General features: G+C 50.4%; 1 protein-coding gene across 2 annotated transcripts in view; it reads right to left on the reverse strand.

Moving 5' to 3' along the window:
• GTF2IRD1 (GTF2I repeat domain containing 1) overlaps nt 1-14,311 on the reverse strand; it is a 103,447-nt gene that overhangs the window by 8,315 nt on the left and 80,821 nt on the right. The gene's annotated exons all lie outside the window — the stretch shown is intronic.

Raw genomic sequence — 14,311 nt, forward strand, 5'->3', positions numbered from 1 at the left:
GTGAAAGGTCACAGCATGATGGATGTGGCTAACGCACAGGGCGCGGTGCCAGGGGAGGCCCAGCAGCAGGTGCTAGTGTGACTGAGCTGGGCTAGCAGGCACTCACCCTGGCTGCCTAGCAGACCGAGAGCTCCAGGCCTGTGACAGGGAGACAGAGAGCTCTGGGTGTGGGGGCTGCACACTCTCCCTGCCCATTGTCCAGGGCAGCCCTCTGTGGGCACCAGCTGCTTGGACCTGTGCTCCCCTCACCCCTCTCCTCAGCCTAGAGGAGTGGCTGGGGTCAGGGGAGTCCCAGAGACAGGGCCTGGGCTGGGGGCTGTGGGGAGAGGGAGAGGCCAGGGAAGTGGCTGGGATGGAACAGGTCCTGGGGACAGAGCGGCCTGTGGGCTTGTGGCCTGGTGTAGGGAGGGAGCTGGAGTTCCAGGAAGGGCACTTTGCACCATGACATGGAAACCACACTGGCTGGCATCTAGGGTGGGGGTGGAGCTGGACACAGGCAGGGAGCCAGGGCCTGGGAGATAAGGGGAAGAACAGACAGAATGGGACTGTGGAGAAAAACTCCGGTTTCATCTGGAAAATCGCACAGAACTCAGTTCTACTTAGGAGGCCAACTCGGGGACTGTGTCTCCCAGGCAGGGGCTCTGTGCCTCTGTGTCTATTGCTCCTTCTTGCATATCGCATCCCAACCAGAAGGCCTAGCCCTCCCCATGTACCTACTGCCAGGGAGGAGACCCCATTCCCAGTCTGGGGGCTGCCCCTCAGAGCAGAGACCTTCCGGCATTGCCCGATGCCCCCTCCTCCCAGCGCTCTTTCACCCACTGCCCTGGGCCTGCCGATTCCCACGGTCCCTAGTCTAGTTCCTTTCATGGCCACATTCCTGACTGTGGAATCTAGATCTGCCACGTCTCAAAGTTCCAGCACCTCCCTTTTCAACCACAGTTAACCTGAGACACTGCAAACATCAGGCATCCCAGTTCTCCTCCTCCTCCTATGTCCCCATTTCAGGGAGTAATGGCCCTAATTCAGCTGCACCAAGACCCCAAACTAAGTACTCCTCATGGCCCCTCCAGATGGTTTTCAGGGCCCTAGACATGGCAAGAATCGACCTGACCCTTCTCCAGGTCCCAGGCAGACTACTATGACAGAGTTCTGGGCCCAAGGGCCATCTAGAGTCTGCAGGGAGGTGGTGGACACTTTCCACCTAACCCCTGGCTACCTAGGATTCCTCTGGCAGCCAGGATTCTGCGCAGGCACTGCATCACTATACAGGACAGGGAAAGGAGGGCCTGGATTCACACTAACGTATGCCAGATACTCTGCTGGCTGCTTTCCCGGACACAATCATGGCTACCTCTCACCACAGCCGAGGACAGAGGCTGAGGATCAGAAAGGTTAAGTAATTTGCCCGAGGTCACACAGCTGCTAAAGTGCCAGAAATACTCTATCTGACCACAAAGCCCTGTTCTTTCACTCCACTATGAACCCTGGATTTCCTAAAGACTCTATTTCTTCATCTGTGAAAAGAAGAGTTGATTGTTAAGGTGTTTCCTCTAAATCTCTTGTTTTATCAGCTCATAGCTCTAGGTCTACCTCCTCTTGAGCCCAGGACAGGGCCAGACTTCATCGGTTGACAAAGCCTGCTGGATTGAAAGGAAGTGGACAGCATTCAAAAGATAAGCCCAATAAGCTGTGGTTGCAGATGTTGCTGGACACAGCTGTCTCTGTGCACACATGTATGCCTGAGTGGGTATTTCTTACATACCCACCCTACCTCCCCCTTGAGGCTCTTGTTGCCATGTGGGTGGAGAGACCAAGACAAGGCAGCCTTGCCTTGGGAGAGGCGATGCCAGGCCCCAGGACACAGAACTTGGAGTCAGAAACCTGGGCTACTGGGTCATGTGACGTCAGCACTCAGGATTTCTGCTCACTGCTCATTTGCCCCCTGAACAAATATTTCATAAGCACAATCCCACTTGGATGTGGTGATGTTCCTGGGCACTTAGCAGAGAACAGAAAACAGCCCTAGCCTGCGTCAGCAGTGGTGAGGAAAGCTCAGTGACCCACCACCAGGCTTAAACACTGTTACTGAAGGGGCTGTGGGAGCACATGGGGATGCAACCCAGCCAGGGATCAGGGAGCATTTCCCAGGGGAGGTGTCCGCTGTGTGGCCTCATCCGCACACTGGGGCTCCAGGCATCCTGTGGGCGCTCAACATGTTAAGACGTGAAAACTTTCTCCTCTCCTTCCAAGTCCTGCCTGGTTTGAGGGGGAGAGCACCCCCAAATCAGGCTGCAGCTGACAGGTAGTTACACCATGGTGCAGCCAACAGGAGGAACACTAGGGTGCTAGGCGGTAAACTAGAAATGGTGAGAACAGTTAAATGTCAGGAGAGTAAGACTCAGGCTGCCTCGGGGACGGTGGTGACACTGGGAGGTGTCCTGAACACCTCTGGAGTATGGTGGGGGGCTAGATGTCTGTTGATAATACTGAGAATAATCACAGTTGCTGTTATGTACCAAACACATACTACATAAGACTGTGCCTGGCCCGCAACACGTCATCACTAGGTTCTCCTGGCTCAGCATCAGGCTTCAGAAAAGATGCCTCTTGGCTTCTCCCCACCTCTTTGTTTTTATTTAATTTGGAGGAAGTTCCATTTCTCTTAAAGGATCAAATGAATCAGGCTGGGTAGGTTCTGGTAGGGGCTGGAGGGGAGAGTGCCCCTGTCCCTCTGGGAACTCAGAGGAAACAGGAGGCAGCTCCTTGGGCTCTATGGGCAAAGGAGTGACCCACTTTCTGGGAGGGAACCCAAACCAGAGGTGAAGAAGCCTTGCTGTGACCCTGTTCTAGGCTCATCCTGCCCAGCTCTGTGCAAGGGAGAGGGCAACTTGCCAATCCCAACATGTTGCGGCTCGGAGGTGCCCAGAACAGAGCTGGTCTCCCCTCCCCTGATGTAAATTGTGGCCGCTGTCCATGGCTGATGCAGCTTGCCCCGGCATCCTGGTTACTCCTGGGGCGGAAGCTGTTGGGGGGTGCTATGTTCCATAGTCTAAAGGCTAGTTGTTACTGTTCTGAACCCTGAGTCAGCAAACCTCTTCTTGGGGGATCTTCCTGAGCTCCCCTGAACCCAGGTTGGCTGTAAAAGACACCAATTTAAAAAATTTTTTTTTTTTTTTTTTTTCCCACCCTCGACCACCAGGTCTTCCTAGGTGGTCTCCCATCCAAGTACTAACCAGGCCTGACCCTGCTTAGCTTCCGAGATCAGACATTGGGCTTGTTCAGGGCAGCATGGCTGTAGACTAAAAGATACCAATTTTTGCAAGCATTTCAGAAAGCCCTTCATCTGGAAACGTCATAGTTAGGGTTCGATGCAGAGTGTGTGCGTGTCCTTAATGTGTACCTGCTTGAATGCCTGCATACTGCGGGGAGGAAGAGGGCTCCCAGGACAGTGACAGGGAAGGTCCCTGGCCCAGCAGACTGCAAGGCAATCTTGATTGTAACACTAATGCTCTGTGGAATTTCGAAAATCACTCAACCGCCTGTTGGGAGGACCCAATAATATCGCATAAAAAAATCTGAAGTCTCACGCCATCAAAGTCAAGTTGTTGATGTCATTGAGGCATTATCCTGTAGCCTCAGGAAATTAAATTGTATACGAGACTCTTCCAGATACTGGAAGTTGATTCTTTTAATACCCTGGGTTTGTTATACCCACTTTAGGTAGAGCATTTTCTAAAACGCATCGAGTACCCTTTTCTTATTAAGCACACCTTGGGAGAGATTACCCTCATGATCTGTCCCCCAGTGCCATCCAGAAAGTGCTGCTGGACCTACCCCGCAGTAGTGACCTGTGCCCCACTGCCTCTGCCCCATCCATCCTGCGGGCACTTCTTCCTCTTCCTGATCATCTCCCCTCTCTCACCACTGTCTGCCCCAGCAGTTCTCATCTTGTCCTTTCTAATCTGCTGTTAGCCTGAGGATTAAACAAATTTTGCCTGGAGAAAGAAAGCAACCAAGCTTATTAAATCACAGCCATCCTAGCTAGGTACACAATTTTAAGCCAATGAGCTCAGCCTGATGCCTGGGGTGGCCCCACAGCCCTCTCCTGGGGCAAAGTACAAGAACCCTGAATAGCCTGGCCTTTTTCTGCTTAGCTGAGTTTGAGGTCTGTAGCTCAGATTGATGACTGTAGGCTGATAATCATGATCATAAACACAGAGGCACAGAAGCATCCAGCAGCGAGGGAAGGACTGTTTAAGAGGCGAGAAACTGAGATCTGTCCAGAAGGGTGGAATGAATATTCCTCCTCTCCTCTCTGCTAGGCCTGGGCTGGCATCAAGCAGCCCCAGGTGGACCTGGCCCTCCAGAGAACAGAGGGCAGATATCTGCAGATGCTCCACCCAGCAGGGAGCTGGGGCCACTCGGGTTGGGGACAAGCCATATCCCTCCCTTAGGCCTGAAGCTTGTACAACAGACCTCCCTTCCCTGGCACCAGACCGTCACAAGAATAAGAAGATGCACTTGGATTCACCTTTTAACCCTTTCTGGGCCTGCAGGTAGGTGCAGCAGGAACTGTCATCTCTGTTTTACAGATGGAGAAACTAAGACTCAGAGAGGGGATGGCTATGCTGCAGTGGGGTAGAGGCCCTTGCCCAGGCCTGTGATCTCACGTACCCAAGGGAAACTTTTGTACACGTGCAAAAGGAAACATGTTCAAGGGCGCTAACAGCAAGACCATGGAAGCAACATAAATCGGCCTAGGACAGGAGGAAGATGAGTTCATGGTGGTACAGCCACTTGATGGATTACGGACCAGCGAAAACAAACAAGCTACAGCTACACATTTCGCATTATGCTACATAAGGTTAAGTGATAGAAGTCCCAGACTTGATACAATAGGATACCCCGGTTATAAAAGTAAAAAAACACGGAAATGAAACAATTTTGGTTTAGGCAAATGTCATATGCAATAAAACCATTTAAAAAATCGACCTGTGAAAAATGACTATGTCATGGGGGAAAACAGCCATAAAAGACATTTTGGGGAATTTGAATATAGACTGTGTATTAGATGAGAGGGAGCTATTAAGTTTCATAAGTGTTATAATAGTACTGTGGCTATGTAAAAGAATAGCATTGTTCTGAGGAGACACGTGTTGAAATATTTAGTCATGAAGAGTCAAGGTGTCTGCAGCTTACTTCAAATGGAGAAAGAGACAGAGAGACAGAAATAAATGGGGTGGGGGAGATGGAGGGACGTGGAAGGGAAACATGACAAAATGTTAAGAATGAATGAATCCAGAGAAAGGATATACAGGCAGTCATTACACTATTCTTTCTTTTTTTTTCCCCTGCAGTTTTAAAATTCTGCAGGCAAAAATTATGAGAATGACATACACAACATTCAGGATATTTGTTCTGGGGAGAGAGGAGGACAGGATGAGAGAGCACGTGGCCAGGTGTACATTATTGATACTGTTCTAATTCTTAGATGGGTGCTGGGTTCATGGGTGTTCATGTAGCATATATTAACAAGTGAGCAGACAAATATAAGGGAATACAAATGAAAGAATAAAAACAAATGAATACTAAGTGCAATGTGGTATTCTGGACTGGATTCTGGAACATAAAAAAGACCAGTGGAAAAACTGATGAGATCTAAAAAAAGTCTGTAGTTTAGTTAATTGAATTGCACCAATCCATATTAATTTCTTAGTTTTGACAAATACACTGTGGTTATGTAAGATATTAACATCCCATATGGGTCAAACAGTATTTGGAAATTCTATACTATCTTTGTAATTATTTGTAAATTAAAAATTATTTCAAAGTTAAAAGTTATAGCAATTAATTGATTATTACATGCAAGATCAATGGCAGAGCAATTGATGTGATCAGTGCATGAGGTCTACTGAGAAGGGGGAGAGGGGGAATAAAGTAAGCCTCTTCCCCCAGTTCATTCAGGCCAGGCTCTGTGCCTCCATCTCCCTTCCCTACGGATGGGTAGGCCACAGCTTGTGCTCTGTGCTCCTCCCTGGACCCCAGCTGTCTGGACCCCAGCTGTCTGGCCTCCAGCTGCACACAAGGGGCTGGACAATGGCTGACAGGAGGTTCTGGCTGGGGCCTCCCCTGTTGGGACTACCAGGCTCTTCCATTGCCCCCTCAGCTGCCAACACAAGGATGCAAATCCCACATCTGCTGATTACATGCCCACTGAAGACTGTGCCTGGCCATTTATACAGTGATGCCTTCTACTCTTCATGACAAGCGTGACTACTAGGTGTTGTGTTCCCCATTTTATAGATAAGAAAGCTGAGGCTCAGAGAAGTCAAGTTGCCTGCCCAAAGCCACCAAGGACCAGTCTGCAATTGGTGGCACTAGGAATTGAACCCAGGTCTTTCTGACCCCTAGGTACTGCTTTCCTGTTTGAGAACAGCCCAGCACCTTCTGGGTGGGCTGTCTAACAAATTCTCCTTCAGCCCTATGGTTGTGTCTACAAGCCAGGCTGGGCCAAGCAGGTACCTGGTTTTCTCATGGGGGTTCTATACTGGACAGACAGACAATCCTGAGTCCAGCCACACGCATGGCCCTTCCCAAGGGAAAATGCCTCCTTCCCTTCCCTCTCCCTTCCTTCACGGTCTCAGCTACACAGCTGACTGGGCCAGGGACAGCACTGACCCAAGGCCGGCCAAGGCCCAGGCAGAACTGTGGCCACACTGGCCGGGCACAGAATGCCATGCACTTAGCATGATAAGCAGGACATCGGCGCCTCTCTTGGGAAAGGTGGACAGATTTGGGCAGCTGACCATATAGGCTAGAGCAGAAAGGATGCACACACTCCTACATCACCTGGCTGACTCTGAAGACATATCCTCATGCTATGCAGCAGTAGCAGCAGCCAATGCTACAGACGACAAAAGAATGGACACTCCCTGGGGGCTGAGGTTGTGGTCTGTTTTTAGCTATCTGTTCACGATTATAGCCCCAGCACCTACAATAATGTCCGACACATTATAGGTGCCCAATAAATGTAAGGGAAATCAAGCTCTTATGTACCAGGCACTGTTCTTAGATCTTTGCATGGATTCATTCACTTAATCCTTCCAACAATCTTATGAGGCTATATCTATGAGTATCTCCATTTCACAGATGAGGAAACTGAGGCTCAGAGGCAGCGGCCTGCCCCAGGTTACACAGTGAGTGAGATGAGGAGCCGGGATTTATCCCTGACTCCTAATCACCTCATAGTACAGCCTCTCTCTGTCCTTGTTGCAAGGTGTCCAAAACCCAGGCTTATAATCATGCTGACTGCTTATTAGGGCCTTGTTTCCACATGTGGGGAAGGGAGGAGCAGATCCTCCTACTTTGTTCACACTGTAGCTCATTCCTTCTCCACTTGCAACCCTCAAACCCACAAGCACCCTGTATTCTGCACATCCCCAAATGGCCTCTATGTGTCCCAACCTGTTTCTCCTCCCTCTCCTCTCATGGGTCCCTGGTCCCACTCTCCCACGTGGGTGCTCAAGAAAGACACTGTGGCTGTCTCTAACCCCTGATGGGCTGAGTAGTGGCCCCAAACGTGTCTACGTCCTAATCCCCGGGGCCTGTGACTACGTTTCTTTATATGGCAGAAAGGACTTTGCTAGTATGATTCAGTTGAGGATCTCGGGATGGGAAGATTATCCTGGATGATTCAAGTGAGCTTTAAATATAACGTAAGAGTCCATTAAAGGAAGCAAGGTCAAAAGCAGGAGATGGGACAACAGAAGCAAAGATTGGAATGATGTGCTTTGAAGATGGAGGAGAGGCCTCTAGAAGCTGGAAAAGCCAAGAAAATGACTCCTTCTTACAGCCTACAGAAGGAACCTATCCTACTGATGCCCTGGCTTTAGCCCTGCAAGGTTCATTTTGGACTTCTGACCTCTCCAAACGTAAGGGAATAAATCTGTACTGCTTTAAGCCACTAGTTTAGGTAATTTGTTACAGCAGCCACAGAAAACTAATACAAACTCCCTGTGTCTCCTCGCTTCCATCTACAAATCCAGGTGGTCACCACGATGGGTCCCTTTCCCGGAGAAACTTCACACAGGTCCAGCCCAAGGATAAGTTAGGCCTTGTCTCCACTGAGGCAAGAACTTCTCACCTGGCCTCCCTGAATCCATTCTCTGAGCTGCAAGCCATGTTGCTCTTTCTAAACAGTCTATCTGACTATGTCATTCCCTTACTTAAAGCCTGCTGAGGACCCTTTGTTGTCCACAAGGCAAATCCATCTTTCTCCTCCTGGCAAACAAGACCTTTTGCTGATACTATTCTTTTTTGTTTTCCACCTATATAATATGTTCTGCCTGCCATTCCCCAGGCCACCACCTGAGAGGTCGTGGGAAATGTGCTGTTTCATGGAACAGATAATGGAAATTTGGGGCCCTCTATGTCATGGAATGTGAAGAGGGAACCTCCTTTTCCTGCCTCGCCTTATGTGGCATCTATAATCCTGCACTGAGGGGTGGGGGAAGAGGTGGGCTGCAACTATGAAGGGATATTTTTCTTTGTGCCCAAGACAGGATCCTTCTAAAAAGCCATCACTGCTCAGGGCCTGACCCCAACCACCCCGCAAGATGCTCAGCCAAGTCCCTGGGCTCTGGAATCCTCATGGCCACAAGGAGAGAAGGCTCTCCCCCAAGGAGAAATGGGGTTTTACACCGGCTGCAGGATACCGCCCACCTCACCAGTTTCTCCTTATCTTCCTGACCCATGATGCTGAAGGCACTAGGACCCCTGCTCTGACTTGACTCACTCCCGGTGATCTCATTCTGCTTTTGGGCTTTAAATACCAATGATATGCTTGTGATTCCCCAAGTTATACAGTTATACCTCACGCCTGGACTGCTTACCTTAACCCTCGATTTGTGCACTAAACTGCTACTGGATGACACCCCTGACTTAACATGCCGCAGACTGAATGCCTGACATTCCAGCCCTCTGTTGGTTCCTCCTGCATCATCCCCATCTCAGCTACAGGCACTTTCGTCCTTCCAGCTCAGCTCAAATCCCCGAAGTCAAATTCGACTCCTCTCTCTCACAGCCACATCAGCAAGTTCCGTTGGCTTTAGCTACAAAATATACCTGGAGCCAATGACTCACCACTGGGTCTCACCTCCTTCCATTTCTCCTTGTTTCCACCCTGTTTGTCCTCACCCATAGGCAGGAGGGATCCCGTTAAATCCTAAACTGCATTCTTTCTTCTGCTCACAAGCCTGAGCTGATTCCTAGCTCACTTGAAACAAAAGGCAGCAGTCTGATCCAGCCCCACACAATCTGCATTCTCTCCTCAGTTCTACCTCATCTCCTACCACATGCCCACTGCCTTCCTCCAATACCCTGGCAGGTGATCTCCCGGCCTTTGTAGTTTCTGTTCTTTATGCCTACACTGCTTTTCTTGTCCTCCCACCCCCTGCCCCCAGCTCACTACCGCCCCTTTCAGGCTTTTACTCAAAGGCCCTTCCTGGACACACCTCTCTAATATTGTAACCTAAAATAAACACACCCTCTCCCATCTACTTCTCTGCTTCTCTTTAGGGCTCACATCTAACTTGCTTTATGCTTCACACTTTGTTTATTGTCTGCATCCACACCAGAATGCAAGCTCCATGAGGCAGGGTGTTTTTTTTTTTAAATTGGTGTTGATCAAAAAGCCCAGCACCCAGCCCAGTACCTGGTCTCATAAACATCCTGGAACTGTTCATGAACCAAGTAACTGCACCTGAGCCCTAAAAGCATCAAAGCCCCTCTGTGGGCTATGTTATCCTGGTCCCCAGGCCGGGGACCTGTAGAGGGTTAGGGCTGCAAGTCTCCATCCTCCATCCCCCACCTCTTACCATGAAGCCTATTTGTCACCAGACCCCTCCCCAGGAGGTTGGAGAGGTGGAATCTACCCCAGTAAACCACATGTACTGAGCCATACTTAGTGCCCCGCCCCCACGCCTCCACTTTGTGGCTCAAAGACGCATTTATCAGCTAGCGAGAGCTTCTGTTCAGCACACAGTGCCTGGTGGCCCCTCAAGCTGATTTGATTCCAGCACAAATAAAGGCAATGGTTGTTCCTGTCAGCTTGGGTGGTCCCAGCTGGGGAAATAGTTTCAGTGAGGTCTTCTGGAATGTTGCAGAAGAGTCAGAAGCCCCCCACTGCTCCCTTCTGGGGTTTGCTGAGGCCCCTGTCAAAAACTGCTGGGAACCTTTAGGTCCTCCGCCCCCACCCAACCAAACAGCGGCAGGATGGGGCTGTAATCAGCCAGCTGAGCCCCCACCGACTGGGAAATAGGCGGGGACTCCTGACATCACATCGTTCCATCGCCCACCGTGCCGCCTCGCCTGGAAGAAAGGAGGCAGCAGGCCAATTTTGGGACTGGCATCCAGGCGTCTGTCTGCCCACAAAGGCCTCCAAGCCCCGCCCAGCAGATGCCAGCTCATCCCAGGAAGGCAGAAGGAAGATCATTACTGGAGCCTAATTAACAAAGAAAAGTAGAGATAATTAAGTGGAGAAACATGTGGCTGGCACTGGAATTGTGATATCTTTAGAAACTTGAGAAAGGATGGTTTTATTTTCAGCTCTCAAGAACCTGACAGGGTTAGGAGGGTGGCGAGTGAGTGGAAAAGGCCGAGAGGGCCGAGGAGTGTGTGCCTGGGGGTGGGGAAATGACCCTCAGGTCAGTGGGTGGTGGAAGGCGGGCAGACCTGCTCCCTGTGACCTCAAGGCCCAGAGACAATAAGTTAATTTGTCTGAGATCATAGACAGTAAGTTAACTTACCCAAGATTACAGACAGTTAACTTATCTAAGATCGCACAGTTCAGAAGTGGTGGAACCAGTTTCTGAAGGGGTAGAGGGGACCTGTTCCTGCTCTTGTTTAGCTTCCCCCTCCCCCAAACATCCTCTGCTGAGGTCAACACCACCCTGACATCCAGATCCAGCTCAGAGCCTCTTTTCCAAGCCCACTCCCACTAAATGACAGTAATAGGAGAGAGGCATGAGAACTATGCAAGTTGACTAAATATTAAAGTAGGCTGTATTCAGAGCCTGCTGCTACATGCTGCTAGACACGGGAACCTAGCTGATGCCAGACCACAGGAAACCTACAGAAAGATTCCTGCTGAGATCACTAACTACCACCCCACACACCTTTAAAGCTGCATACCCACCCCATGAAAGGAAACAAACAAAAACTCAATTCCTCAAGCATGGGGGTCTCATTCTCTGGCTTTGAGAGGAGACCACGTCTCTATCTGTGGAGCATTATTCCTTCTCTAATAAGCTTTACTTTGTCTCTAACTCTGGTGTGCTCTTGAATTCTTTCCTGCATGGAGCCAAAGACCCTCTCCTGCATCAACAGGAGACTACATAGGAGAGATCCAGCAGGAGCCCCAATGGGATCAGTGACAAGAGGTGCCACCCCATTTGGGGCTAGGGGTTTTCCTTATTTGTATCTTCCCCCCAACAGGGTAATAGCCCTTCACTTGGCAGTCCCTTCACCAACGGCTGAGCTTCTTGAACTGGGCTTCAGGCAACGCTGTAGGGTGTGGAGTGAGTGAAGCAGAATCGTCTATTTCCCTCAGCAGAATGTAATTTAACATACACGGTAGTTCCTTAAATTAGAACTAAAGAAGAGTTTACAAAATAGACTATGTGAGGACTTCCTAGACAAGGATGGGGCTGGCCAAGAACTTCGGCCCTGGCCCTTGGGGATGCTCCGGCAACAGCTGCAGAGACATCAGCAGAAGAGCTTGCCAAGGCCGAGTTTGCAGGGTCTAGTCTGTGCTGCAAGCCAGGCCTCCCAGGCCCTCCACGCTCCAGCCTGGCCAGCCTCTACCTCACCAACTCCTGTTCTCGATAGGCCTTTCGTTCTCCTTGCCCTTGCCTTGGTTATGCGCCCCAGGAAGGCCTTGGCATGGGACTTTTCCATTTTACAAGTAGGGAAACTGAGGCCCAGGCAGGCAACCCTGACTTACTGGAGTCAGACAGGAAGTCAGCGGCTCTGCTGTGTCTCTGGGGTCCAGAGCCCCTGCTTTAGGGTGGGGACGGTGTGGAGAGGGGCTGCTCACCTGAAAGTTCCCTCAAGCTGGCAGGGAACCAAAAGGAGAGGAAGCTGGGGCAGGGCAGTGGGGCTTGTCACTCTGGTTATCATTTGGTTCCCAAGCCCAAGAGATGCTATGGGGAAGTTTGGAGCTGGGCAGCAGAGGGAAGCGATTCAGTGGGGTTGACGGGGAGCCCTCCCTCTGTACCCTCCCCTCCCTGGTTCCGAAGGGCCTGGGCTCTCACTTCCCAGGCAGGTGGGTAATACACAAACCAAAGGTATGCCAGCTGGGAAAGCCTTTCTCTCCTCTCCTGCAGGGCACCCTGTGGGAAGCATCCTCTCAAGTGACTGTAATGTAGGGAGAAGAATTAAAATGTTAATCAAGTCACAATCAGAGACTGCAGAGAATGCTGATCAACCCTGCAGCCAGGCCAGGAGGACACCTGCAGAACAAAGGAAGATTTCTGCTGGGATCCCTAACAACCCATTCCCCACACCTATGAAGGGGAATTAGGAACCGAGAATCATTCTCTATGATTCAAACCATGGGAAACCTATGGATTAAAGGCTGGGAGCTGCCAGCAGGCCTTTCCCTCTACATAGTCTTACCTTTTCATGCCACATATTCTTCCCCTTTCTCACTGTATGTCCATATCAAAGGAAATGGGAACTAAAGAATGACATATACACTGAATTCCCTGAATACTCAGGGTCCCTCTCATGGCCCTCTGTCTCTCTGTCCTCATCTGTATTGTCTGTCTCTCTCGGTGCCTTTACTCTGGTCTCTCATTGTTTCTCTCACTGTCCCTCTCACTCTCTGCCTCTGAGAGGAGACCACAGTGTTATCCCTTTTCTAATAAACTCTCCTTTTGACTCTAACTTTGGCGTGTGTGTTGAATTCTTTTTACACTCTCCGCCAAAGGACCCTCTTCTCTTGATACAGGGCTTGCCCCCCTCCCCACTTGGGGAAATCTGCCCTGCCCTGCATCAATTGGATGCTAACTCTCTGCTCAACTGCCTCTAGTAACAAGGAATTTCCTACCTAACAAGGCTTTTTCTTAAAGCCACTGCTCTTTGAGAACAGTTCTAGAATGTCTTTTATTTTTTTGATCCCTCTCGTGTTGCCCAGAACTCTGCTCTCTCTTATACCTCTTCTAACTGGCAAATGCCTCCACACCCTCCCTCTGTTCCTTCACAGGCTCTTTTCCTTCAAGGTCCCTTGTAGGCCAGTGTACTCTGGGCTCTGCCCTGGGCCCTCCTCTGCTAGCTTGGCATTCCTGGTTATGCAACTGCCACTTCACACCGACCATGCCAGCCCCATTGCCACCCTGCTAGCTCTAAGTACCATTCGGGTCCTGCCAACTGCACATTTGGCCCTGGATGTCTCACAGGCCTGCAGACCAAGCCTTGGGCTTGGGTACCACACTCACCCTTAAGAAACCTGCTTTCCCTCCTGCCTCACTCTGCCGTGACCTCTAGGTCCTAACTCCACCCATCTCTGGGTCCTGCAGCCCACTGCTTGGCTTCACTGCCCCAGTTTTGCCTTATACGATCCACCCATGGTGGGTGGAAATGTGGTTACCATGGTAACCGCGGGACAAAACAAATCCGATCCTATCATTTTGACTGGAAAAACCTCCAATGTTACAAGATAAAGCTTGAGTCACCAGCGCTTAGGTCAAGGCCTTTTATAATTCTGGCCTCATTCTTTTCTTACCCTCCTTCCCCACTGCCCAACAACTCCCGCCCACCCCATACTCAGGTTCCAGAGTAGCACAGATCTGAGTATGGCTTTAGCTTGGTGCTAACTATGTGACTTTGCCTCTTTCAGCCTTAGTGTGCTCAGCTGCAAAATGGGAATGATGGCAGCATTGATCTCACAGGCTTGTGTGAAAGGCACAGGGCCTAGCTTACTGTGGGCTCACTAAAGGTTGGACATCGTCATTTCATGGCTCCCTACCTTTGTGATGTCCCCCGTCCCTGGTCTAGAATTCCCCAGCTCCCTAGGGAGCTTGCCCTGACCCCCAGATGCAGCTGGTTCTCCTGGGGGAGAAGGGCTGGTCTTTGCCTACGACTGACACTGAACTTACATGACGGTTGGGGCTCAGGAAACCCACTGCTCCTCTCATTTCCTGGGGATCGACCTGCATGCGGACAAGGCTTCCATGCCCCTGGCCCTCTGTTCCCCAACTTCCTCCCCTCCCTCTAACCACATCTAAACCTTTGGTTATCAATAGCGCAGCAG

This window comes from Pteropus medius, unplaced genomic scaffold (genome assembly GCF_902729225.1).
Source record: "Pteropus medius unplaced genomic scaffold, Ma_sr-lr_union100, whole genome shotgun sequence".
NCBI lineage: Eukaryota > Metazoa > Chordata > Mammalia > Chiroptera > Pteropodidae > Pteropus > Pteropus medius.